General features: G+C 34.6%; 1 protein-coding gene and 1 long non-coding RNA gene across 9 annotated transcripts in view; one reads left to right on the top strand and one right to left on the bottom strand.

Annotated features, from left to right (window-relative positions):
- Positions 1-26,687, bottom strand: part of LOC143245980 (lysine-specific demethylase 6A-like) — a 105,757-nt gene that overhangs the window by 60,165 nt on the left and 18,905 nt on the right. Inside the window, exon 1 of one of the 3 annotated variants that reach the window (XM_076492257.1) lies at positions 8,238-8,786. The exons of the other annotated variants lie outside the window; for them this stretch is intronic. The gene's annotated coding sequence lies outside the window, so the exon portion shown is untranslated. Of the gene's footprint in view, positions 1-8,237; positions 8,787-26,687 lie in introns of those variants that run through there. 3 annotated transcript variants of the gene reach the window in all.
- LOC143246052 (uncharacterized) overlaps positions 19,742-26,687 on the top strand; it is a 57,521-nt gene continuing 50,575 nt past the window's right edge. For all 6 annotated transcript variants that reach the window (XR_013025770.1, XR_013025753.1, XR_013025767.1 and 3 more), the window contains exon 1: positions 19,742-20,189. This is a non-coding gene — a long non-coding RNA (uncharacterized LOC143246052). The remainder of the gene's footprint in view (positions 20,190-26,687) is intronic.

Here is a 26,687-nt window from a genome sequence, read left to right as displayed (position 1 = left end):
GTGCTAGAAATAAATAACTAAATGTACAGTTCTTGTCACTCGGGGCCCCCTAGAGATACTCATTAGAAAAAAACAAACTAGGTCGAGTTTGTTTTTGTCTCTCCAATTCTCAATCCCAATCTAGCGCAGCAAGGTCAACAAAAACTTTCGCTTGCATTACGTACCTCCGCCCTTGGAGGAGGACTGGTTTTATAAATTCAGAACACAACCGTCTTATGACCCTATCTTGTATCCGTGACGTAGAATCTTTACCTAACTTACGATACAACTTTATAAACAAACGGATACATGTAAACGAACTGTCTTCACCGATACAAATCTTGTATAAGTGTATATAATTTTTCAGGATGGATGTGTTTTCTTATAGCAAAGCCATATCGGGCTATCTGCTGAGCCCACCGAGGGGAATAGAACCCCTCATTTTAACCTTCTAAATTCGAAGACATATCGCTGTACTATCGGATGGCAATTTTTTCAGGAAAATTAATACATTACGTACAAACTATAAAGCACTTAATTTCAAGTTTTATGAGGTGATGGATTACGTCATTGCGACAAGATTTATATTTTAACACAACATATTTTTTTCTTAAAATTAGAACAGGTTAAAAGTAGTATTGATTGTTTGTTTTGAATTTCGCGAAAAGCTACACGAGGGCTATCTGTGCTAGCGAGGTGATTAAGGCATTCGTGTCGTAATCCAAGGGTCGTGGGTTCGAATCTCCGTAATACCAAACATGCTCGCTCTTACAGTCGTGGAGGCGTTACAAGCGACGTTCAATTCAGCTATTCCTTGGTAAAAGAGTAGCCCAAGAGTTGACGGTGGGTGGTGATGACTTGCTGCCTTACCTTTAGTCTTACACTGTTAAATTAAGGACGGCTAGCGCAGATATCCATCGTGTAGCTTTGCGCGAAATTCAAAACAAACACATCTGGCTATCACAGAACCACATCATCTAACTTCATAGACAAATATTCAAACATACGAACCACAGTGGATAGGCTCCTACATGGTACAATGACGTATTTTGATAAAAATTTGATGAAAAATGAATTATTATGCGAACTAAACAGGTACCGCATACACGATGAAAATAATCCTAAACACCTTTCCCCGATCAACATACATTTTAAAGAAAAAACTAAAAAATAATAACAATAAATAATATATATATATATATTTTTTTTTAAACGGGAGAGAAAAAAAGAGGATCACCATCAAACTTGACTTCCTACTGATAAGACAAGTAATATCGATAAATGAACGAAAGTAGTACATGGACATTGCCCTGAAAAGGGTCTGAGTTTACTCAGACCACTCTGACCCTAAACCGGTAACCATATCAACGTACGCTGCATAATCATGAAAGTAAAGGAAGGAGGAAGAGGTCAAAGCGCACCTGACCCTCCAGGGTACATAAGATCATCCAAATCCCGAGAGAGAGAGAAAGATCGGGTTGTCTGTTGTGTCCACCAAGGAGAATGGAGATTGATTTTAGCGTTGTAAATCCGTAGACTTACCGCTGCACCACTTCTTTGTGGGTATTTTTGGGTATGTTTAATTTTTCAATACCCATGAGGGTCAGGTGCACAAGACCTCTTCCTCCTTATTGTACCAGCGGGTTTGGTTTGGTTTGGTTTGAATTTCGCGCAAAGCTAGCTACACGAGGGATATCTGCATTAGCCGTCCCCAATTTAGCAGTGCAAGACTAGAGGGAAGGCAGCTAGTCATCACCACCCACCGCCAACACTTGGGCTATACTTTTACCAACGAATAGTGGAATTGACTATCATATTATAACGCCCCAACGGCTGAATGGGCGAGCATGTTTGGTGCGACGGGGATTCGAACCCACGACCCTCATATTACGAGTCGAACGCCTTAACCCACCTGGCCATCCCGGGCCAGTACCAGCGGGGGACTTAACTTTATCAGCTCTCGCTATTTCGCTAAATTTAACTTGTAGGAAGGATATCAATAGCTGCTGATGAAGCTGTAATAGCGAAATATTGAGCTAATGAAATTACATTCTGAAAATGTGGATCGTGATCTTATTTACGTTTATAAAAATAATAAATGACAGTTTGCATTACACAAAGTTAAGAATAATAACTTAAGAAAGTGTCGTAGAGATTTCGCACTCAACACAAAATGTTTAGGTATTTCACACATACAAGTTGTTTATTTGTTGTTGAGCAAAAAGTTACGCAATGGGCTATCTATGTTATGTCCGTCACAGGTATCTAAACCCGATTTTTAGCGTTACAAGCCCACTGACGTGCCACAGGATCATGGATACTGATATAAAAACATTCCATAACATTTATATTACATCTCTAATAACATGAAAAGGTGAGTTACATAATTATATTTCTCACCTGAATGTGTAGAAAAGTTGGCATATCCACAAATAAAGAAACATTTTACACACATTCCAAAACACTAGTAAACTCATGTGACACGTGTTCGCTGAAAATGAACGTATTTTATATTGTTAGTTTTATACTTGTTTACTAATTATAAACGTTGCTTTCAGTTAGTAAAAGTGCTGGTTAAAAGAACGTATATCCTGTAGAAATTCATTTCATTAGCGATTAAATCCCCCTAACGGTATTTACAAACACAAAAATGATGAATATTTAAAATGGAAATTAACTGACGCAATAATTGTCTGTGTTTAGTTCGGTGCATAACAAACAGAATTTGCTTTTATTGTTAATTATCAGTTATCCCAACCAATGGTAAGTTCATGTGCACAAAACAAAGAAAAATGTTCAAAAACGTACCATTGCAAAAGTAAAATCAAAACAGACTACGAGCAATATTGTATATTTCACCGCAACAATTTTCGAAAATTATGTCATATATAAATAAAATAAATTGTCAAAATGTTAATACATGATTAAAATTGTTGATTTCACATTTGAGCTTCGTTTTATGAATAAAATGTGCATTAGTAATTCAGGTGATTTCTTTTTAATAGTCAAACACCAGAATATTCAAATCTGATTCATATTTTTTTCCCAATAAACAGTGTATTATGAAATGATTCATGTTTCCCTCAAGTTGAATAATGGATTCTCCAATATGATTATAATTGAGAACTTTTATTCAATTTTTGGCTGAAACTTTATAACACCAAGTTTTTCATTTCTTAACTACCTGAAAGTTTGTTTTGTTTGTTTTTCTTAACTTCGCGCAAAGTTACACGAGGGATCTCTGAGCTCAGTGTATGACTAGAGGGAAGACAGCTAGTCATCACCACCCACCGTCCAATCATGGGCTATTATTTTACAAAAAAATAGTGGAACTGACACATTATAACGCTCCCACGGCTGAAAGGGCGAGCGTGTTTTATGTGACGGAGATTCGAACCCGCGACTCTCATATTACGATACGAGTACCCTAACCACCTGGCCATGCCGGTCCCTAGATGAAATCACTGGTTCTTGTTTTCCTAAGAAAATTGAGAATATCTACCTCGACAATACCTACTGTCTTGCTTAAATTTCGCATTTATATGTCTTGACTAGTTGATATTGGCTTTATTAATTTTGTTAGTAGGCCATCATCTTTGAATTTTTTTTTATGATTGTGTAGCATAACGCAATTTGCATGTCATAAATATATGGCTTTACCTTGTTATTAAACGTAATATTTTCTTACGTATCTCTGAAAAAGCAACTGCATTGAAAACATGTTTGTATTGTTACAAATGTGCAAATTTATAGCTAAAGGAAAAGTCAGTGCACTAGTAAAAATAAAGCCAGTTTTGCAATATTCAGTTATATCTAATACCAACATGAAAACAAAATACTCTATAAATTACTTAAATGAAACGAATTAAAATATAGGTTAACATAATTTGACTTTATATATATGTAAAACGGACTTATTACACAACAGACGTATAATCATAAAGTGAGAACTGTATTGTTCCCCGCTAGGACGGCGGTATGTCTTCGAATTTACACTACTAAAATCAGGGGCTCGATTCCCCTCGGTGGACAGAGCGGATAGCCCGATGTGGCTTTGCAAATAAGAAAACACACATAATTACATTGAATCGCGCAAGTATACATCTTTGACATAGACATGCTGCTCTGAGTATGAAAAGATGACGAATAAATTACTTGAGCATTGGATTGGGATGAGATCCCAATTTATTTGTCTTACTTTTCGGGAATGTGTCGCGGCAGTCAAGTATTTGTACTGGATTGTTTGCGCTACACATGAAGGAAAAGTTTTACATATCGAGTTGTTTTTTTTTCTTTTATGTTACCAAATGTGTTGATATCATAAACTGTGCGAGTTGGAACAAGGAAAAGTTTCTTTAATCCAAAGACAACCTTCATGTTTTAAATGCCAACCTTCTTCACCTGGTTCGTTTCCACTGTTTTTGACACATGCATTTTAGGATTATCAGTTATGCTTACTGATCATTGTAGACCCTGAATCGCACATTCTTTTCCATGTTCTACAGAAGTATCAGAATTATTATTCACAAATAAAATGTTGCATTTTAGAATTTGTTGAAGGCAAGTTCAAAAATCAGACTAGCGTATTTTACGAGTATTGGATTTATCCTTATCATTGATACATTCTCAAGTATAGTAATAAATACATGTTAAAATCAGAACATGGTGAGCGAAAGACTCTTTAGTTACAGGAAATTGTCTGTTTTAATACTTGGCATTCTCAATAACAAAAAAAAATTGATTTTCAATATTCCAACATGTGCCTGTTTAACCATATAAATACTTGGAGAGATTGCTCTTTTAAGTGTTTTATTTATTAAACGTATCCATACAAAGTATTTGCCCTTTTCAAATTTAAACAAGCGTGTACATTATACTAGTACTTGGACTAAAATATCCTTGAATTTGTTAAGCTTTTCAAGTGTTTGTGGTTAAACCTGGAATGAAAAGCTTCAATATTCATATTTTCTGTTGAACCTAATCGGTAGGTAGATCATTACGGGGTTATTAAGTCCATTTACATGTTCCGTTGACATAGTTATTCAAAACATTAAGATTTAAACGACTAAAAAATGTTCTCATCATCCAACTTATTTATAAGTGCTACAATAAGCTGGTGCTTAAATATGAGCTTAACTGGCTCTGATAAATGGGTTCAAAGACAGAATACACTTCAAGTCGGACTATTTGATTTACAATACGTTTCTTTCCTCCCTGCCAAGAGCTGTTTATGTGCGATCCTGGAAAGGAACACTGATCCATGCATTAGTTTCGCGAAACACCATATGTCATAATCGCTTGAGGTTCAGTTGCCTTCTGGTTACACTATTCTATCTTCAGGCAAAGAAAAAAAAACATCATCATCTGAAAATCGTAGACATTGGATCGGTGCCATGATGTAATTGAAAGTACGTTAACTGCTGATGCTTACTGCCATTTTCTGTACTCGGAATTTTTTGTTCTACATGGCATTAGTAGATAGCAAGGCTCAAGTTCGTGGGTGCGACTTTTATATTCATTCCTCCAATACGTGTTATCCATTTTCAGCAACACGAAGGGCACACATATTCAATGTTACGTGATCCCTGGCTTTTGCCAGTGCATACCATCATTCCTTCAGCCACAAATACAGTAGCAGTATTTCGTGTATTTACAATCAGAGGTAAGAATGCTCAAGTTATTTTCAGCCTCATAGTGGTTTATTGTTTCGTTATTTCAAATCATAAACTAATACGAACAAATATTATAATATTTTGGACATTTCGATATAATAGTTCATACTAATTATTTATTAAGTATGACTTGCTTACTGCCTTAGTATAATTACAAAACCAAATTTTGGTAGGTATTGCTAAATCACTATTTACATATACCGTTTTCAATGCAGCAATTTTTAGTAGCTTATTATACTATATTTAACCAAATTTAAGTTAAATAGTATTAATGAACCCACTGCATAACAGAAAAGAACAAAAATAATGTAATGGTCAAGTAGTCAGGGCACTCAATTGGCAATTTGAGGGTCGCGTTTTCGAATCCTCCCTCCATCAAACATGTCCCTTTCAGCCATTGGAGCGTTATATTGTTAGGTTGAACCCACTATTCACTGGAAAAATACCTGGTGGTGGGTGATGTTGACTAGCTGCCTCTTTCTAGTCTTTCACTGCTAAATTAAGAACAGCTACACAAATAGCTTTCGAGTTGCTTTACACCATCGAAATTTAAAACAAACGAAGAAATGCAAAATAAACAATCCCAATAGCATGTGTAGGGTAAAGTCCCGAAGGAAGGCAGTAGCATTTAGAAACAAATAATTTAGTGCCGGTATGTCCCAGTGGATAGTGTGGTCCGGCATGGTCAAGCGTGTAAAGGCGTGCGACTCGTAATCTGAGGGTCGCGGGTTCGCATCCCGGTCGCGCCAAACATGCTCGCCCTTTCAGCCGTGGGGGCGTTATAATGTGACGGTCAATCCCACTATTCGTTGGTAAAAGAGCAGCCCAAGAGTTGGCGGTGGGTGGTGGTGACTAGCTGCCTTCCCTCTACTCTTACACTGCTAAATTAGAGACGGCTAGCACAGATAGCCCTCGAGTAGCTTTGTGCAAAATTCCAAAACAAACAAACAAACCCAGTGGATAGCCCATCAAAAATTACCCTAATCTCACATTTCATAGCTAACTGAAATAAATAAATTTTGCGAACTCAATCTTGTCCAACAAAGAGGAAAAAATGTGCAATCGAGGCAGCGAAACGTTGGTAAGTTCCTTTGTGAGCCAATCAAAATTAAGATCATTCATAAAATTAACTTGGAGCGTATTCACAGAATAATTATTGTTAAAAATCTGTAAGTTTAGCAGCTTCTAATATACATAAAAGAACCATAGTGTTTGGGTAACACTAACAATGGCTCTTGTTTCATGTTACTAAGCAACAGAAGTATAACTTAATATTGTTTTTAGTTTAATGTTTCGTTTTAATTTCGCGCAAAGCAACACGAGGGCTATCTGCGCTAGCCGTCTCTAATTCAGTAGTGTAAGACTAGAGGGAAGGCAGCTAGTCATTTCCTCTCACCGCCAACTCTTGGGTTACTCTTTTACTAAGGAATAGGGAGATTGACGGTAATATTAGAACGCCCCCACGGCTGAAAGGGAGAGCATATTTGGTATGACGGGGATTTGAACCCGCGATTCTCAGATTCGGAGTCGTGCGCCCTAACCACCTGGCCATGCTGGGTCTTCAAGGTAAGTGAGAGTACGTGTTAGAATACTTACTTAGTTGAATCAACAAATAAAAGTGATACTAAATTACGTAAACACTTGCAGTAATAAAAATAAATAATAACAAATCGCATTCACAATCACCTGGCCATGCCGGGTCTAGTTTAATGTACTGATGGTATAAAATGAAATATATAATCAACAAAACTGGAATAATATTTAGTGATTTCTTAATTTAGTCTACGTTAACTAAAGAGGTTGTTTTGTATTGAAAATGTTGGTGATATAACAGAAAATACCTTAAGCTAGAAACCATTTAAATTTAAAATTTAATCGATATTTTTACTTATATGATAAATTTCATCTACTCGGCTCTCGGCGAGGTGATCCCTCACTGTCAAAAACTTAAACTATAGTGTACCACCATTTATTATACTTATAAGGTTTCAGGGCCCCCTTGCATCCCTGTTACTAAAATCGTTATAGGCAGATAATAATTATACCATTCTATCTGGATAAATATATTTTGGCTTTTTAAGTTTCATGACTCCTCCAATATCGAGAAATCAAGCGTCACGTGATACACACCTGATTATTTTTATAGGTTAGATATCTGTATTAGGTGTTATGTCACACTGAGAAATAAATATAAGTCTACTAGCATAACAAGAGAAGAGTACATAAGGCGATAAAAACCTTAAACTATGCAAAAAGTATTTACTTTACTTCTGTTGGAAATTTGAGGGTGTGAACTAAACATATATCTTAGGACGGCTGGTAAAGGTATTAATACTTTCACACCTTATATCTTAATTCTATATAATTGTATCTAAAATTCTACTAGTAAGTTTACAAGATTCCAAGCTTCAGAATAATGCAAAAGTTACTAACTTACACGACTACATAGTAGTACCGCTAAAATTTGTATAATTTATACATATATAAATAAGTACACAAATATGCTTTCACCCCTTGCATTTATATGTAGATTACTTTGGAAAATAAAACAGAGGAAATTTAAAATAGGCAAAACATTTTACAAACCTTTCTTCTCTTTTTCTTTTTATGGATAATTTCAAGAGTAAAAGTATTTAGTTGATAGATGTCACTGTGTCGTTCAATCAGACGTTTGCCAAATGATTACATTGACATTGAGAACATTGGGTGCAGGCATTTCTAAGAACTCTTTGATCTCCACGATTATAATTTTGTAAAAGTTTTGCGCTGTTAATATCTCATCACAAAATTCGCAGGTAAATGTTTTTCGTCTCCGTTGCTTTTGTTTGTTTGTTTTTATGTGCAGTATTAGCCTTGTGGGTTTTTTACTTCCAGAATCAATAACGCGTTTCACTTACACACATATGACGTGACGTTACTGGTGATTTGGCATTATGGTGGGATATGACCTAAATTTTGCCTAATTTTGATTGGTCTAGAAAATCAGGATTTCACAATATTTTGATATTTCGTTAGGTCGTACGTGACACAAACGAAACTACTGTGCGCTAAAATACACCATGTAGCTAGGTCACACTGAATAATAACTAGCACGTGACTGAGCTGGTTTCATCCTTCCTACACTTGCCACTGGCCTAGATACTGAGACCTTACTACCCTCTGTAATTGACACGCGGGGCAAGTCCTTGTGTCGACGTTACTAAAAATAGGTGCGAGATTAGCAGCTTAGAAACACTTCCAAGGATGCCATAACACTCAGAAACACAAGTTATTTTGGGTTTCCTATTTTAGTGCAAAAATAAAATAAAAGAAAGACTCCCACATAAACTAATACACGTTAATCTACCTAATTCATACTCCATACCATATAATATTCAAGGGAAAATAAGAATAAGTGTAACTTTACAGTCAAATTATCAATGTTAAAGTGAAAATCAAACTTGAGTAAATAAATGTGTGTAGAATCACGAATTTTTAAACGTTAATTATATTTACACGTACGTGTTATAATAAAATTAGCACGATGGAAACGACAAGGCATTTGAAAAAACGCGAACGTATACATTTCCTTTTGAATTTCGCGAAAAGCTACACAAGATCTGCGTTAGCCGCCCCTAATTTAGCAGTGTAAAACTAGAAGGAATGCAGCTAGTCATCACCACCCACCGCCAACTCTTGGGCTACGCTTTTATCAACGAATAGTGGGATTGACAGATACATTATAACGCCTTCATGGCCGAAAAGGCGAGCATGTTTCGTGTGAGGGGGATTTATTCATACATTTATAGAAAAATAGTAAATAATTAAATTAAAGTATGAAACTTGATCACAAAAGTAAAACAAATATTATATCTAACTATGTATTTGATAAATTATGTTATATTAAAATAACCATTAATGGGAAAATTGTCTGGTGTACTGATGTGGCAGGTTTTCTGTTAGTTATCTGCCATTAGTTCAGATAAATGAAAGAATATAGGAAATCGTAATTTTGCCTTAAACTAACTAGTAACCAAGGGCCTCATGTATAGAAATTTAATTAATTTCAAATAGATTTTACAATTATAAGAAACGGCGCATACAGGTGTCTATATGTATATATATGTGTGTGTGTGTGTGTGTGTGTGTTTTAAATATAAGTGTATAGTACAAAGGTTGGAAGAGGTAAATTCGATTATATAATGAACGCTAATACATAACTATATATAAAAGGCTCCGACTCTAAGCTGTTGCTAAAAATGTACCAACACGTATCACGTGGGAGAAAAAAAATTGTTGCAGCAAAAGTTCAATGACATCTAAGTGAAATTAGTGTACAACGAAGGGCTCGAAATATGTTGAAGATAATACAGAACGTGTCATTTATCATGTATCGATTGTTAACTCTTCCCTAAGAATTTTATTGACGCATAGTGTGTGTGTATATATGAGACAGATTACGTTTATACACCATGCGTGTATTTTATGTTTTTATAACCTTGCAATTAACACTAATCAATGACCGTTATACATATCATGAATCAAAGGGACGAATCCCTGTTGGCATACATTTGAAGGACCGTACCGGAAACACCTGGGGACGTACCCCCTACACAGTTGCAAACCTTCTCTAACTCAAGCCATTGATTGTTCTAAGCCGCCAGCGAGTCGGCCTTGAACAAAAAATATCCAAGGTCACATCCTTTTACTTTCTAGACCTTCGTGTTTGGTCGTTTGTTTGGTCATTGAAACAGAACGGACAACCTCAAGATTCAGATGTGGCGTGATTAATAGCTACTGGTACATTTACAGCCAAGCTATCAATAAATTACATTATAAATACCCTGACAATAAGGTTTGTTTGTTTGTTTTGAATTTCGCCCAAAGTTATACAAGGGCTATCTGCGATAGCCGTCCCTAATTTAACAGTGTAAGGCTACAGGGAAGGCAACTAGGGATCACCACCCACCGCCAACTTTTGGGCTCTTCTTTTACCAACGAATTACCGTCATATTCAGTGTCCCCACGGCTGAAAGGGTGAGCATGTTTAGTGTGACGGGGATTCGAACCTTCAACCCTCAGATTAGGAGTCGAGCGCCCTAACCACCTGGCTATGCTGGGCCTTCTAAGTTTTCAAGTGCAAAACTACACAACAGGACGTCTTCGCATTGTATCAAATGCTGAATTTTACTATTGTAAGTCCAAATACATGCTACTTTAGTGTAAAAATTGCCATTATCTTGTTATTTCAGCAAAACCTTAGCATTTGATCTTTAAAACAATGTCAGTTCAAAGCTTTATATTCATAATTTACGACGTTGTAATTCAATATATAAATATACTAACTCATTAAGAGTCATGCTAATTTCTCATACTAACTTAAAGCTATTAGTGTTAAATGTATGAAAAAAACAATCAAAGGCGTCAGAAACAATGGGACGTTTGCCCCACCAATACTTTGATAGGTATTTTTTTACTGAAACTTCTTTTAAACATTCTCAGCCGCGATATAATGGCTCTGAGAGTTATTTTTCAAGTACCAAATTTTAGTTTATAGCTCCATGTCTTGGCCGATTTGAGATCTAATTGCAGCCGTGGCTATGCAAGATTCCCTCTTATTTTAATGTTATGCCTCATCAATTTTTACTTGACATTCAACTGAATATTGCTACAATTATGCAGGTATTAGTCTTAAGTAAACTGATGACGCTGTGACTGGATCTTCGCTAATTGGTGTTTTTTATGTGCGATCATTGTTGGCGAAACAAATATTATATGCACAGCTGTGAAGTTAATAAACCTATATACAAACTATAAACTGAAACACACATATAATACTTGTTTACAATTAGTTAAGCAAAACCTTTTTGTGTTTGTTTTACCTAAACACATTTTCTTCGCTGTGCAAAAATCTGCTACTTTACCCTTGTAATATTTAATTCTTCGCTGTGCAAAAATCTGCTACTTTACCCTTGTAATATTTAATTCTTCGCTGTGCAAAAATCTGCTACTTTACCCTTGTAATATTTAATGATACTGTGGCTTACTTTTCACCAGTGCGTATGCCAAGTGAAACAGTTACTTTTAGATATTTAATGCTTTTATAAGTTTATTTTTTAATTTCTATCATTAATCATCATATTAAATTTGTAAAATAAAGATAATAATACATTGTGAAAGGGAAGAATACTCTGCATTATGTGAGCTGAATTAAGTTATTACGATATACACTCTTTGTAATATTTACACCCATATGCGCTACCAGTGACTCATTGCAACTCTAAAAATCGGTTTTTGATACTCGTTACACAGATAGCCCGTTGTGTACTTTAACGCATAACAATAAATCAATCAAACAAACAAATCAAACGTTCCAATGCGCGTGCGTAGAAAAGCGGCAATAGACACTGCTTTGTTCTTCGTTTTGGTGACATTTTATTAATATTTACTGCTCCGTCAATACAGCCGTCCAGTGAGTCGTCTATAAATTTATGGATTTACAACGCTAAAATTTGGGATACGAGTCCTCGTTATAGGCAGAATGCAAAAGCCAGTGGCATAGCTATGCACTAAGAAAACAACAACCTAGCAATTAAAATTTGTTTCCAGCATCCCTGACACTGTGTATAAAAACTAAACAAAACAATGTATCTCAGAACGGCTTGTATGGGTATTAACACTTTTACCAATAAAGCAGAGAACAACGTTTCGACCTTCCTAGGCCATCTTCAGGTTAATAGGTTGCTTCTTTTGTCTGAAGATGACCTAGAAAAGTCTAAACGTTATTCTCTGCTTTATTAGTAAAAGTGTCAATACTCAGACCAGCCGTCCTGAGATGCATTTTTACTTCAAATGGGTTTCTCATCATCAAGAAACAAAAGAATGTTATTTATTATAGAATTCGTGTTTTAAAGTTCAGTTATTAGAAGCTGCTTATCTACAGCATTATATAACATTAGATAAAATTTGTTACGACATAACACTACTTTCTGCAATACATGTATATACATACACACCAGTAAATCTTTGGTTTATTTAAAAATAGTAATAATACAAATAACTAACAATTAGTTCCAGAACCGTAGCTAGGTGATGTGTTATCCTTAACCCTCAATATGCCAATTTTATCACATACTATTTATTACCGGTGAAGTCCGTAGATTGCATCATATCTGTGCTAGCCGTCCCTAATTTAGCAGTGTAAGACTAGAGGGAAGGCAGCTAGTCATCACCACCCACCGCCAACTCTTGGGCTACTCGGTGGGTGGTGATTTACCAACGAATAGTGGGATTGACCGTCACATTATGAAACCTGACTGGGAAAGTCACATCCACGACCTTTCTTTATCAAGTGCTTTGTTTGTTTGTTTGTTTGGGAATTTCACACAAAGCTACTCGAGGGCTATCTGTGCTAGCCGTCCCTAATTTAGATAAGACTGGGAGCTACTCTTTACCAACGAATAGTGGGATTGACCGTCACATTATACACCCCACGGCGAGCATGTTTAGCGCGACGCGGGCGCGAACCCGCGACCCTCGGATTACGAGTCGCACGCCTTACGCGCTAGGCCATGCCGGGCCTTTACCAAGTGCAAGCATGCGATTAGAAATTATATAGTAAAAGAACAAACTCATGAATGAAAGCAATGAAGATGTTACTACATGTCAACCACATTACGCGTGTCATATCCAATGATGACGACACGTCCAATACCACTGTGTGTGTGTGTTTCTTATAGCAAAGCCACATCGAGCTACCTGCTGAATCCACCGAGGAAAGTAGAACCCCTGATTTTAGTACTGTAAATCCGTATACTTACCGCTGTACCAGCGGGGGACCCAATACCAGAACTCATCAGGTCAGCTGTGATACGACAGACACAGTAGTGTCTTGGGATTTTAAGACACGAAAACTAAAATAGTACATAAAGCTCAGTTGTTTCCTTTCATCTTGTTACGAACGGCGAGTTAACTGATTTTGCTATAAAAGCCTCATTTAAGCTAGTGAAATTAGCATAACCTTGTTTGTTTCAAAATCACTGTATAACATATAGTAAATTAAGAGTACATAAATAAAAGATTGAATGAATATACTTTATTCACAAATTTCAAACACATTTTAATAGCACCAAGTGAAAAATACAAGGGATATTCGCTAGCTCGATTCTTTGTGGGTATTTGGGTATGTAGATTTTAGATACCCAGGAGGGTCAGGTGCAAAAGACCTCTTCCTCCAACGGGATATTCATTTTAGGTAAAACTAAAGTTTAAAAAGGTAGAATATGGAATTCAAACTTAATGTGACTGCGAGCATTTGATTCAAACTCTAATGAGGTATTCTTCAATATCCAGATGTTTTCCTTGAGGTCTAGCTATGGTTCGTGAATAAATGTTTGTGGAACTTTAAATCCCAAGATGCACTTCAATGTGACATCTAAGAAAACATGTATAAAACTAGTATATTTAACACAAATTGAACGACCAATAAAATGAACTTCGGATCGTGTGACATATCATAAAATGTCTGGTGATAGACGTTAATTTATAATAGTGATAATTCAGTGGCTAGAAAATTCAAGAGATTTTGAAAAACGATTTCAACAACATAATACAGTACTGGTAGTAACTTATTAATGATTGTTGAATTGTGGTTATTTCACCGCCGTAAATTTTGACTTTTATGTTTCAACGAAGTGCTAAAGTGCAAGAGACATAGGATAAGTTAGCAAGTAGGTAACAACGTATTATATTTGTGAAGTTAGGCCTATCAACTAGGTATCGTTAATTACGTTAAAGAACGTGAAATTTGTAGAACTTTGTGTTGAAGAAATAACACGCTTATATTAACTGAACCGAACTTTGCATTATCTTTGCTGAATTAAAAAAAAAGAAAGTTTAACAACAAAAACTGTTACACATGGTTTTCGTAGCCAAAACGTTGGTTGTACTTTTATGTGATTTACTGTGAACGAACGTAAAACACAGAGTTTTTACCAGTCGGTATTACACACGACGAAATTATCACCAAAGCAAAGGTTAATAAACAAAATACAGGCTTTCACGAAACCTGAATTTTCACATATTACAGGTTGAATGACGTGTACATTTGAAAAATAATGACGCCAATTTGGTATACTGGAAAAATTTACGAAAACTTGTAAGGTTAGTGAAATAGACACAGAACTTTCGTGCATGTGCATTGAATTTCCAAGTTTAATTAGACCGGCGTTTCTACTGTTTTTCTGCCTTAATAAACGAAAGCACTCTTTCGTATTGCGCAGACTGTAAAATTACAAAGGTCACGTGACATGGAATGAAGAAGAGAAGAACAGGTGGAAAATAATATCATTAAAACGGGGGTTCTTTAATTACGTTATCCTCCAACCAGAGGACCAAATTATACATAATGATCGATTATATTACCTAGACACATACCATACTGCTTTTAGGATGAAGCTTTATGGCTGTTTTCCTTAATGTATATAATGTCTTCTGCAGAACGACGTACTTAATATGATGCAAATACTAAACCGGACAGCTTTGTTGTTTTTTATATGTAGTTGCCAGAATGATTTCTGTCTATTTTGTTTTTACATTAAACTAACTCTTAAATAAACCTCTAAGCGCCTTTAAATGTAGTTTTAGTTGACTTTTTTGTTTTCTTATTCAGCGCTTTTAAATCTGAGTTTTGGTATTTAAGCAAGAAGAAACACTTCCATAGGTATTACTACTACTACGCTATGACCAATTCCAAGCAATAATACAATACTGGCTTTATTATTTTCGCGGTATAAATGGCGCAGATAGCTCATTGTGTATCTTTTCCCTAAACCAAAAAAATAAATAAATAAATAAATAAATAAAATGAACAACAACAACAGCTCTATCTTCCAAGTCAGTTAATAGTGGTGAATTACAAATAATGATCCAAGAGTGCTTATAGAAGTGGAATTCATGCTTAACCTTACAAATGTGTGAACAAAGACTTCTATGTTAATGAGAACCTTACTTCCCCATTAGATCTAGCATTAAGTCTTTCTTCACCACAGAATGATATATGACGCACTTTGTAAAGCGCGGTGTTAAGCAAAGAGCTACACAATGGGCTATCTTGTTCTCTTCCTGCCGCAGGTAGCGAAACCCAAATTTTAGTGTTACAGGTCTGGGAAGTGGGCTTGAATTCTGAGCTATTTCCTTTTCCATATTACAATTTACATCACTGGAAAGTGAATTTGAAAGTACAAATTTAGTTGGACAGCTATAGACTCTGCTTTGCGACGAATGTTTACAAAGGCTCGTTTCTATAGGCTCAGGACTCTTTACCTAAATGTTTCGCTGTAGCAATTATGTATGTACTTTGCTATATAACAAACGAAGATGCAAATAATACTTCAGAATGACTCATCAAAACCGAAGTAATGTAATCTCGAAACTTACGTATACTACATACAATTGTGAACATTCAATTCCATATGACCTACATTTTTTACCTTCGCTCATACTAACATGAATTTGTACATTTGTGTTTGAATAAACATTAGCGTCGTAATTGTTAATGTTCGAAATTAGGGGTATTTATGTCTGACTCTGACTTGTCCTTCAGCTTAAGCTGTCATTCAGGTAAAAAACAAAAAACTCCATACCAGTTTGCTCCTGAAGAAGAAAGGCCTACCTTTCGAAAGTTTTCTAATTATATGGTTTTTATTTCATTTATACCAATGAATGTTAGTCATAATGATTGAATTGTTAGAGCAAAAAAGGAATAAAATACGGTACTCAAATAATACCGAATAACTTGTAATAAACTCAATAAGTACGAACCTAAGCTTGTAATCCACTCTGAATAACACCAAGATTTACAATCAGAGTGAAAACGCTGTTTCCTTTCATTAGACTTCCTGCTTCGTTTATAATTTCATAGACATTATACGCCATTATTTATAAAAGAGGAGACTAACACGTGAAAAACACATGTCATGTAATATTAGTTTATCAGCTAGAATAGTGCTTCTTTCTTTAGTAAAGAAAAGTATTATTAAAAACGCGGAATTGTCACCCCTAGGCATTATCAAAGACGGCCCTGCATGGCCAGGTGGGTTAAGGCGTTCGACTCGTAATCCGAGGGTCGCGGATTCGAATCACGGTCGCACCAAACATGCTCGCCCTTTCAGCCGTGGGGGCGTTATAATGCATGTTCAGTCCCACTATTCGTTGGTAAAAGAGTAGCCCAAGAGTTGGCGGTGGGTGGTGATGACTAGATGCCTTCCCTCTAGTCTTACACTGCTAAATTAGGGACGGCTAGCGCAAATAGCCCATGGAGTAGCTTTGCGCGAAATTAAAAGAACAAACAAACAAACGTTATCGAAGACAACCACAAATATCTGTCTCTTAGTAAATACCATCACAACGATTTCCTTAGAAGTATAAGCGATGGTTCAGTTAGAAACAATGGTAATTTATGACGGTTCACAAATATTTCTGTTGTGTGCACTTGACTGTGAAGAAATTAGTAACAGTATTGACATAAACGGATAAGAATGAAAAACATGGTCACCGTCACACTTTTTATATTCCATTAAGCAGCTAGGGCAGTCTTAAAAAAAAAGAAAAAAGTAGATTTTATCAGTAAAGAATTTTATCTTTTTTCCAAACAGTCGTCGAATGACATCTAATTTCAGATGGTTAAATTTATAAATGACCTTATGCAAGACATACTTTAAGACATTATAACCACAGTGTTTCCTAAGTTTTAAAAATCTCAAAGATTACAACCATCTTTTATTTCAGCTGAAATAGATGGTTCCAGAATTTTTGTTTCAACATCAATTAATACTACTAACTGTTTTGAATAAAATACATTGTCAAAACATTCAAAAGATACAAGTGTGTACATGTACAAATAAGATCTCAAACTTACAAGGCTGGTAAAGTATGATAATAAATGCAATATCACATAAAAAAAAAAAACTTCTGAGAAATACATGTTACATCAGTTTACTAGTTATTGGCCTTGGACATTTTCTCTGTATTATTTGTACAGTAACTGTTGCAAACAATATTTTAGTTTCGTAAAATAGATGTTAAAACACATAAAAACTAGCCTAAACAAAAACCAGTAATATAGACTTCATTTCTTATTATAAATGATGCAATCTTATTTCAGGGAAAAGCGACAAGAAAGGTTTAATGTTTGTGTCTCAGAAGTAGTCCCTCAAATCTTCATGGAGTTAAATAGTTTAATTTATAACAGGAATTTGCCACAATTTCTCTTAGTGTATACATAACACTGAATACTAAACACAACTATTAAAATATATTAAATAATTATACTTAATGTTTATTTTTTAGAGGCGACTCCTACGGGAAAATAATTACTTCGGTTATACAAAAAAAAAAAAAAAATCCATTCCCGTTCAACTGCAGCGTTCTCTTACAGTAGGTAGAACAGACAAAAGGGGCTATAAGCGTCCCTGTGGAGTCTCATAAAGAAATATAAAAGCGGGTTGTGAATAACAATTACATTACAACACTATATTAAACTACCACCCCAGCGCCTCCTGCTCTTTTTGTTCGATTTTCTATTTGTACTAAAAACAGAAAGAAAGATCCTACATGACTTCATATAACTTAAAAATTAACCCTCGATAACACATCAAGGAAGAAAATTCAATATTGTTTATAAGTTTGTAAAATTTTTGTATATAAATCATTAACTGTAATAACTGTTATTGTAAATTGTGTTATTGTTTGTATATTAAAATATATTTCTATTAAAAACGTAACTATGTGCATCAATCTTGCCTGTTACATAACGACATTCCTTTTATTTGTAAATTAAATTTACAGTTATCTCAGTTTTAGGCTATTTGAAACCGTAATACGTAACATCTTGTGAAAAAAATACGTTGATTAGAGACTTCAAAAAATATTTTGGCCAAAATAATCTTTGTCACAAAAGCTTTACATCTACAGAACTAATAAGTAATTTTTCACTTTCGTTGGCATACCTTTAAACTCAACTATTTTTCGTTTTGGTAATTCAATAAAACTAAGATATATCTAAGCGTGTTAATATTTTATAGTTGTCTGTCTGTCGGTGTTTGGGTAAGAAAAGTTCATACCCTGGAGGGTCAAGTTCTCTCTGACCTCTTCTTCCTCCCCGTACTTATGTTCTTGACAGATTGGTATTTATAATTGTAGAACTGAATATTATTTTCATCCTTTTCAGGGCAATGTCCATGTATTGTGGCTCATATATAGTGATTATTTTATTCTATCAGCAGAATGTCAAGTTTGTTGGTGGCATTTTTTTTATTGTTTAATACATATATATATATATATATTTATTATTATTTTTTATTATTTAAAATTTATATATATATATATTTATTATTATTTTTTATTATTTAAAATTTATATATATATATATTTCTTTTTTATTTATTTTTATATTTAAAATATAAGTTAACTGGGGAGAGATATTTAGGACTAGATTCATCATGTATTTTTATAGTTCTTTCCAGTTAAGTTTTGTTTTTGAATTTCGCGCTAAGCAACATGAGGACTATCTGCGCTAGCCGTTCCTAATTCAGCAATGTAAGATTAGAGGGAAGGCTAGCGCAGATAGCCCTCGTGTTGCTTAGCGCGAAATTCAAAAACAAAACTTAACTGGAAAGAACTATAAAAATACATGCTGAAGCTAGTCCTAAACGTCGTCTTTTGGGCTACTCTTTTACCAACGAATAGTGGAATTGATCGTTACATTATAACGCCTCCACTGCTGAAAGGGCGAGCATGTTTGGTGTGACGGGGATTCGAACCCGCTACTCTCAGATTAGGAGTCGAGCGCCCTAACCACAAGGCCATGCCGGGCTTTCAAGGTAAGTAAGAGAACGAGTTAGAATACTTACTTAGTTGAGTCCGAAAGAAGTTACAATAAAAAATAATAATCCATAGAAAAGTTTAAAATATCTGTTTCTAAAGAACACTTGAAGCCAACGAAAAAAAAAATGATAATAGATTACGTAAACACTTGCAGTAATAAAAATACATTATAACAAATCGCATAAGCATTCACAATCAGCGAGAAGATTATTAGGGCTGCTCAGAGCAAAGGCGTTTATTTCAGTTATCGAATTTCGCGTACCATTTGATGTCTATGATTATAAAAATATCCTCAAAATACATTTCCACAACTCTCGACACATCGAAAATATGTGAAATTTGCACTCATTAATGAGGTGTGCACTTTCAGTTCTGAAGCACAATTCAGAAGAAAGAGGGTCAAGATTGACGTTCAAGCACGTGATTAATGGTACGTTTAAGTTTCAGTCCTCCTTAACCTAAAAACTTGCGTAATAAATCAGTTTCGTAGATAATAACGACAGCTTCTCGAAGTTGCTGTCGATAGGACGTCATAAACGAAGTGTTTCATGTACATTGGAATGTAGTCCGAACACTTCAAAGGTTGCTGACAAGATTATAGGTCTTCCTGGATTTATACGATAAAACACTTTATTACGTGAGTTATTTCGCTCAAATTTTGCAAGCACCGTATCGGTGAGTAAACTGTTATTCGTGAAACTGTTTGCAAAGCTAATTTCATGCACGAAAATAATATAGTTGCTAAGTATTACGGATCCAACTAAACTTGAGTTTTGTTTTCTGTTTTATTAAGACAAAAATAATATAGAAGTAATATATATAAATATATAACTGTAACAGCAGTAGACGCAGCGTTTTTTTTGTTTAATTTGTTTTTGTTTCGGCTTGTTTTTAAATTAAATAACAAATTATATAATTAGTCAGAGGTTTGAATTTGCTGTTTTTAACGCAGTCCTTTCTTATGATTTTACTTATTTAATGTCCTTAAATTATAATTATTTTCACTAAAATGTATATATATATATATAATATTAGACTAACTTGAAATATAGTTAAATATGAGGCCATAACAATGCATAATGTTGAAAAAAAAATTTCTCTTTAAAAATCAGTAATGTATTTAACAAACGGCAATTTTTTTGGTAATTTAATTAATTTATGGAGAAAAAACACGTTATCTGAAAGCCTTCTACGCTTAGGTATTATTTTTCTGTGCGTTCAAGTGAAATATATATTTTAAAATATACGCATCCACTAAAACATTATCTTGTGTGCGAAACTTGTTGAGATTTTTTTTTTAATTTTAGAGTTCTTGTGTTAAACTTTGTAATTGAGTATTTCTTTGCATCAAAAACATTCTGTTTATGTATAAAAATGACGTAAACTATACAGGTATTATTAGAGTAAACACTAACTGTTTTGCCCTTGAAACACTGCTCACTGCATTAGGAAAAGGATGTACGCAGTAACACATCTGTGGTTAATTATTTATCCTATGATAACGTACGGGTAACAGGAGCGTTTGATTTGTAACCTAAGTGTCTTTTTATTCTGGTAAACAGTGACACAAGTACAGGAATAAAATATTTTAATGTACAACGTAATCATTATTATTTTCTATAAAACTGCTAATAAAACTTTTAAAGCATTTACAGTGAAGCTGTATATCTTATGCTGTTGTCATTTGTAACACATGGTTAACTAATAATAGGATATAGATGTTTTCGTTTTATTACAAAACATGTCTTTCGTGTCCGTTATCAGTTATTGTACTTCTTACTCAGTATATGTTACTGTGAGTAATCGTAACCAAATTTTAAATTAGATAGCCTATGTACATGTAAGTTCTTCACGTAAAGTAAAATAGAACAACTTCATATTATCACTAAGTGCTTCACTCAGCTTGAGAAGAGTAAATCTGACAGATTTATTTACTTAAATCTTGTTCAGGAGCCCTGAACGACGGTTTCATAATTTAACATGAACGTTAAATATAGGAGAAAAGCTAAGACTGAATGGTGTAAATAAAAATTACCTTGACAATCTAAATTATATTGTATCATTCTTTTGCTCCTTTCGTCTGTTTCATTCGTTCAAGGTAGAAACGAACTGTCTGTTATAAACAATAAGGTTTCCACGTGGACGAACGACCAGTGTTTCGCGCAATTTATATATATATCTCAGAAACTTAGTTATAAATTGATTATTTGTTAAATAATTTAGGCTAAGTAAGTTGTGCTTATTAGCTTACCATTTCTATGTCATTACACCCATAGCGTGTACACGTTTATTTATTATACTAGGTGTACTTCCGCAGGGTTCCCGAAAGTATTTCGTTTCAAGATGAAATAAAACTAAAATTAATGGTAACAAATATTTTATTTCTTGCTTTTGAAATTCATATGTCATGCTGTGTGTAGTTTGCAGAGGGCATAATTCTTTTTGTGATTCATGGTAGGTGCATGTTTCACTGATGTCACTACAGTACAAATTGAATCGTTAAATATCCTCATGGTAACCTCTCCAGGCGGCTTTAGGCCCCCTTTCTGGGAATTTATGTTCATGTCTTATATGTACAAAGCAATATATTTAATCAATACACCAATTTATTGTAATTACGTCAATATAATAATCCATGGGTATCGTGCACTGCACTGCAATTTTGCAATTTAGGCCAGCAAATTAATGACCAAATTGTCATATCACGTAACAGGTCATACTGGCTTATCACATTATAGCTGTGTTTATCCAGTCGAAAGGTCGATGAAAATAATTTACAATGCTGTGTACCTTTAATACTTTATTTTCTATTCGAATGTTGTATCTTACATATTATCATAATAGTTTTTCCTTCCAGGTGTGCCTTCACATTAGGAAAAGTTAAATTTGCAGTAAACTTGACGTAACCTTTTACCGGGTCTTCTGATGTAATTTACGACACTGGCAGTAATAATTCTCGTATTAGCAAGATAAAATAGACGAAACGAAAAGAGTCCTTAATGATGAGAAAAATAAATTATTCAGAATAGAAGAATTGCTATTGCCTTGAATAATGTAATGCTTTTCCTCCTTGTACTAACTAAACACACTTTGAAACTATATATCATCATTTTTATTGGTTGATAAGAGTGACGTAATCGCTTCCTTTACATGGTGAATCATATATAAAATCTTTTTTGACAAAAATGAATAAAAATATTAAAAAAGGCAATAAATATTAGTTTTGTTTATGTCTTGAATTTCGCAAAGCTAAATGCTATAGCCGTCCATAATTTAGAAGTGTAAGACTAGAGAGAAGACAGCTAATCATCACCACCCACCGACAGCTCTTGGACTACTCTTTTACAAACGAATAGTGAGATTGAGGGAACATTATAACGACCCCACGGCTGAAAGAGCAAGTATGTTTGGTGGTGATGGGGATTTGAACGCTTTAACCACCTGGCTATGCGGTGCTAGACATTAGTTACTGACTACATATTATTGAATATTACGAGGTCCTGCAGCTAAAATAGCGAATTTCCCCCAATGTAACAGTGAAATTATTTATACTTAATTGTACTGCAGAAACGTTAGGTACGACATCATTTTCACACAGACCATATTCTTGTATTTTAATCGAATATTAATTTAATTTTTACACAGACCAGGTTCTCATATTTTAATCAAATATTAATTTAACTTTCATACAGACCAGATTCTCATATTTTACTCGAACATTAATTTAACTTTCAGACAGGCCAGATTCTCATATTCTGCTTGAACATCTAATGTCACCTGATCATTTAATATGTCCTTTGGCGCCTATAATATAACGTTTTTGAACCATTCAGAAGCATTCATAATATTTTTAACGCGGATAAATAATCCACTTGTGCTTTTCAGTTTTACTGAACATTATCGATGAATCAATATTTACATATAACTTATATATACTACGTTTTTCCCCATTCTCCTCATGATATGCCTAACGGTGAACGAAAGCACGTGCACAGAGAGAGCTCTTTACACAACAAAGCACCTAATTCTTCCTTGCTTGTGTATGTGCATCGCATGCATTTCGAACGCAAGAAAAAAAAATTCTAGCTACAAACAGAAGGAGCTGGTTGACTCACATCACGTGATATTCTGTCTACCATATGCTATGTGATGTTTCAACCAATGAGAAGGGCTCGCGTGAATGATACACGTAATTGGTGATCCTATTATACACAAAACATAGAAACCAAGTTGATTAAATGGTAGTTCACAAAAACTTAAAAGGATAGTAATGATAATGGCGTAATTACACACAAGCGTATTCTGAAACAAACATGAATGAATATTCTTATGGGGTCAGATTTTTATAGGATACGTATTATTTTCCATTTCATGTCCTGATGACCAAATATATTGACCCCTAGAAAGAAAAAAAAATAGAAGCAAATATTTATAGGAAGTTACGTAATAAACACAAACTTGCATTTCATACATATTAAAACTAGTTTAACTACTGCATCTTTTCATTGAACTCAAGGTATTTTGAGAAATCCCTATCAATGTTAATTTTAACAACTTGTGAATGTAAGCAAAAATAATATGTAAGTATTAGCAAAACACAACATCTCCCATGTCCAGTGCCGACGTGGCATTTCGCTTAATATGAAGGTATGTTAGCATCGTAACACCAAAATGAGTTCAGCAACAAGATTAAGTGATTTTTTGTTGTCGTTGGAATTAAATCGTGATATTTTTAATGTATACACAGAAAACTAGAATTTTATTCAGTCGTCTCATTGTTTACTCGTAACCCTAATTTTTATACGTAAACTACTTTCTAGCACTCCGTTATTTAAAGACATATTTGTGCTTTGTTACATACACCAGGTTATTTTTTTGAAAGCACGTATAAAAAAGCATTGTCAGACACTGACACGCACGTTTTTCAAAACCTATAAGACGAATAATCTGATAATAAACACGCTACAAAATAAAATCATTTAAGTAACATTTATCTTTAACGTGTGTCCACTCTTACGAATATTGTACACGCACATTCTACGTTGGTGTACTTTTCAAGGCTTTTAAAAATCACAAAGCCAGAGGTGAGTCAGCTGGCGATTTTTTCTCGGTTGCAAGCTGAACAAAGCCGACGAATGAACCCTGTAACTGTGCCTCTGCCCAGCACGGCTGACTACGGGACTTTCCCCAGGCAATCCACGGCCTTGAGCAGAACCAGGATCAACGGCCTCGCCAGTGCTTTACGTAAGCTTGTAATATAGTCTGGCGCTTATGAAAGTGTGCGCATGCTCTATTTTTCTCGCTCACCTCTGCGTCGTGACGGACAGCCATTTCATTTTTTTTTTTTTTTCTGGTCGTCATTTCAAAAAGTGCGTATCGTGCATTTTTAAGAGTGCTAGAATGTTTGAGCAAAATCGACTGCTTCCACACTCACAACATAAATAGTAGGTGATAAAATATGATTCACAACTCATAAAATTGAAAAGTGTCTATGAAAAAGTCTGAAATTAACTTCCCTAAAATAAGTTTTATCTGTAGTTTTTTTAGCCTTAATTTCTGTAAAATAATGGCCACAATCATGTACGTCGAACATTTCAGCTCACGAATCATAATGTCTCCGAAGTAAAAGAAATATAAACATGTTAAAATATTCTTGTTTTTAGATAAGATATGACCATTATAACATTAAATTATACTCTCAGAAAACAACAAGGAATAACGATTTAAATTTGCTTCCTCTTTTAAAAACACATAAGGGATAGCTGAAAGAATGAAAAATAATGGAGAGGTAGAATGGTTAATTTGTTGGATGTGCTAAACCCAGTTTTTCTATACGACAGTTCTGAGAAAAGCAACTCGTGATGATTTTTTTTTTTTTTTTGGAATTTCGCACAAAGCTACTCGAGGTCTATCTGCATTAGCCGTCCCCAATTTAGCAGTGTAAAACTAGGGGGAAGACAGCTAGTCATCACCACCCACCGCCAGCTCTTGGGCTACTCTTTTACCAACGAATAGTGTGATTAACCGTCACATTATAACGCCCCCAAGGATGAAAGGGCGAGCATGTTTGGTGCGATGGGGATTCGAACCCGCGACCCACTTGACCAATGATTACTGAACCTAGTTTTTCTTTATTATAGTTTTGAATAAAAAATCTGATGTTAAACTGATGAAATAAGTTCTTCCTTACGATACTTCTAACAGAAGTGATTACAATTTCCTATCTGCTAAATTAGGGACGGCTAGCACAGATAGACCTCGTGTAGCTTTGTGCAAAATTCACAAATAAAAAAAATTCCCTTTATTATCATATCACCACTTAAGGAGCTTTGTTACTGTAATACCATTTAAAGAAAAGCACTGTCCTAAACACGGACTATTTATTGGGACAGAAATGCAGATCCTAAGTTCTTTTGGTCTCGATTTAAGTACATTAGTGTGTAGAACAATAGCGGAACTGGCCGAAGGCTACTGTTAAGAGTCGACCACTCTGTTTAAGTGCCCTTTTTACGAGGGTGATTTCCTAAATTTGGATGTTTTATGTTTTAGTGTCGTCACCAAAGACAAAGAAAATGACGTTACGGGGGACGTCTTCTTAATATCACACGGATTTTTTTTCTCTGAAAAAGGTAGTCATATATAATATAATTTTTATTACAGTTGAATAGCGGCTAAAAGCAGTTTTCGTTATAGCTACCCATTAACTATGAATTTATTTTCATTACCACAGAACTAATTAGATTTTTTTTTCTGCTTAGAGTAGGGGTTGTTATTAAGATGTTTCTTTTAATACTACAAAAAAAACATTTTACAGTTAACGATTACAGCCGTTTGTATTACACTCTGTGAGAACAGAATAATTCGCTCACCAGTGGCACAGCGGGCATATCTCAGGCTTACAACGTTATAATCCGGGTTTCGATACCCGTGGTGAGCGGATAACAGCTAGCTCATTGTGTAGCTTTGTGTTTAATTACAAATAAACATAATAACTCCTATAATGTATTTTCATCTTCGAATAATATAAAACCTCGTTAAGAAAACGTAAAGATGAGGCGAGCTTGTATACAGATTTTCTATTTGTGATTTTTCACCCTCAGCTTCCCACTCGCTGTATGAAACATTATAACTGACGCGTGTTTTTTTTTAACGCACTCGTTTGTTTGTAGTTAA

The sequence above is a fragment of the Tachypleus tridentatus genome, chromosome 1 (genome assembly GCF_004210375.1).
Source record: "Tachypleus tridentatus isolate NWPU-2018 chromosome 1, ASM421037v1, whole genome shotgun sequence".
Taxonomy (NCBI): Eukaryota; Metazoa; Arthropoda; class Merostomata; order Xiphosura; family Limulidae; genus Tachypleus; species Tachypleus tridentatus.
This window is presented reverse-complemented; position numbering and strand designations above follow the sequence as displayed.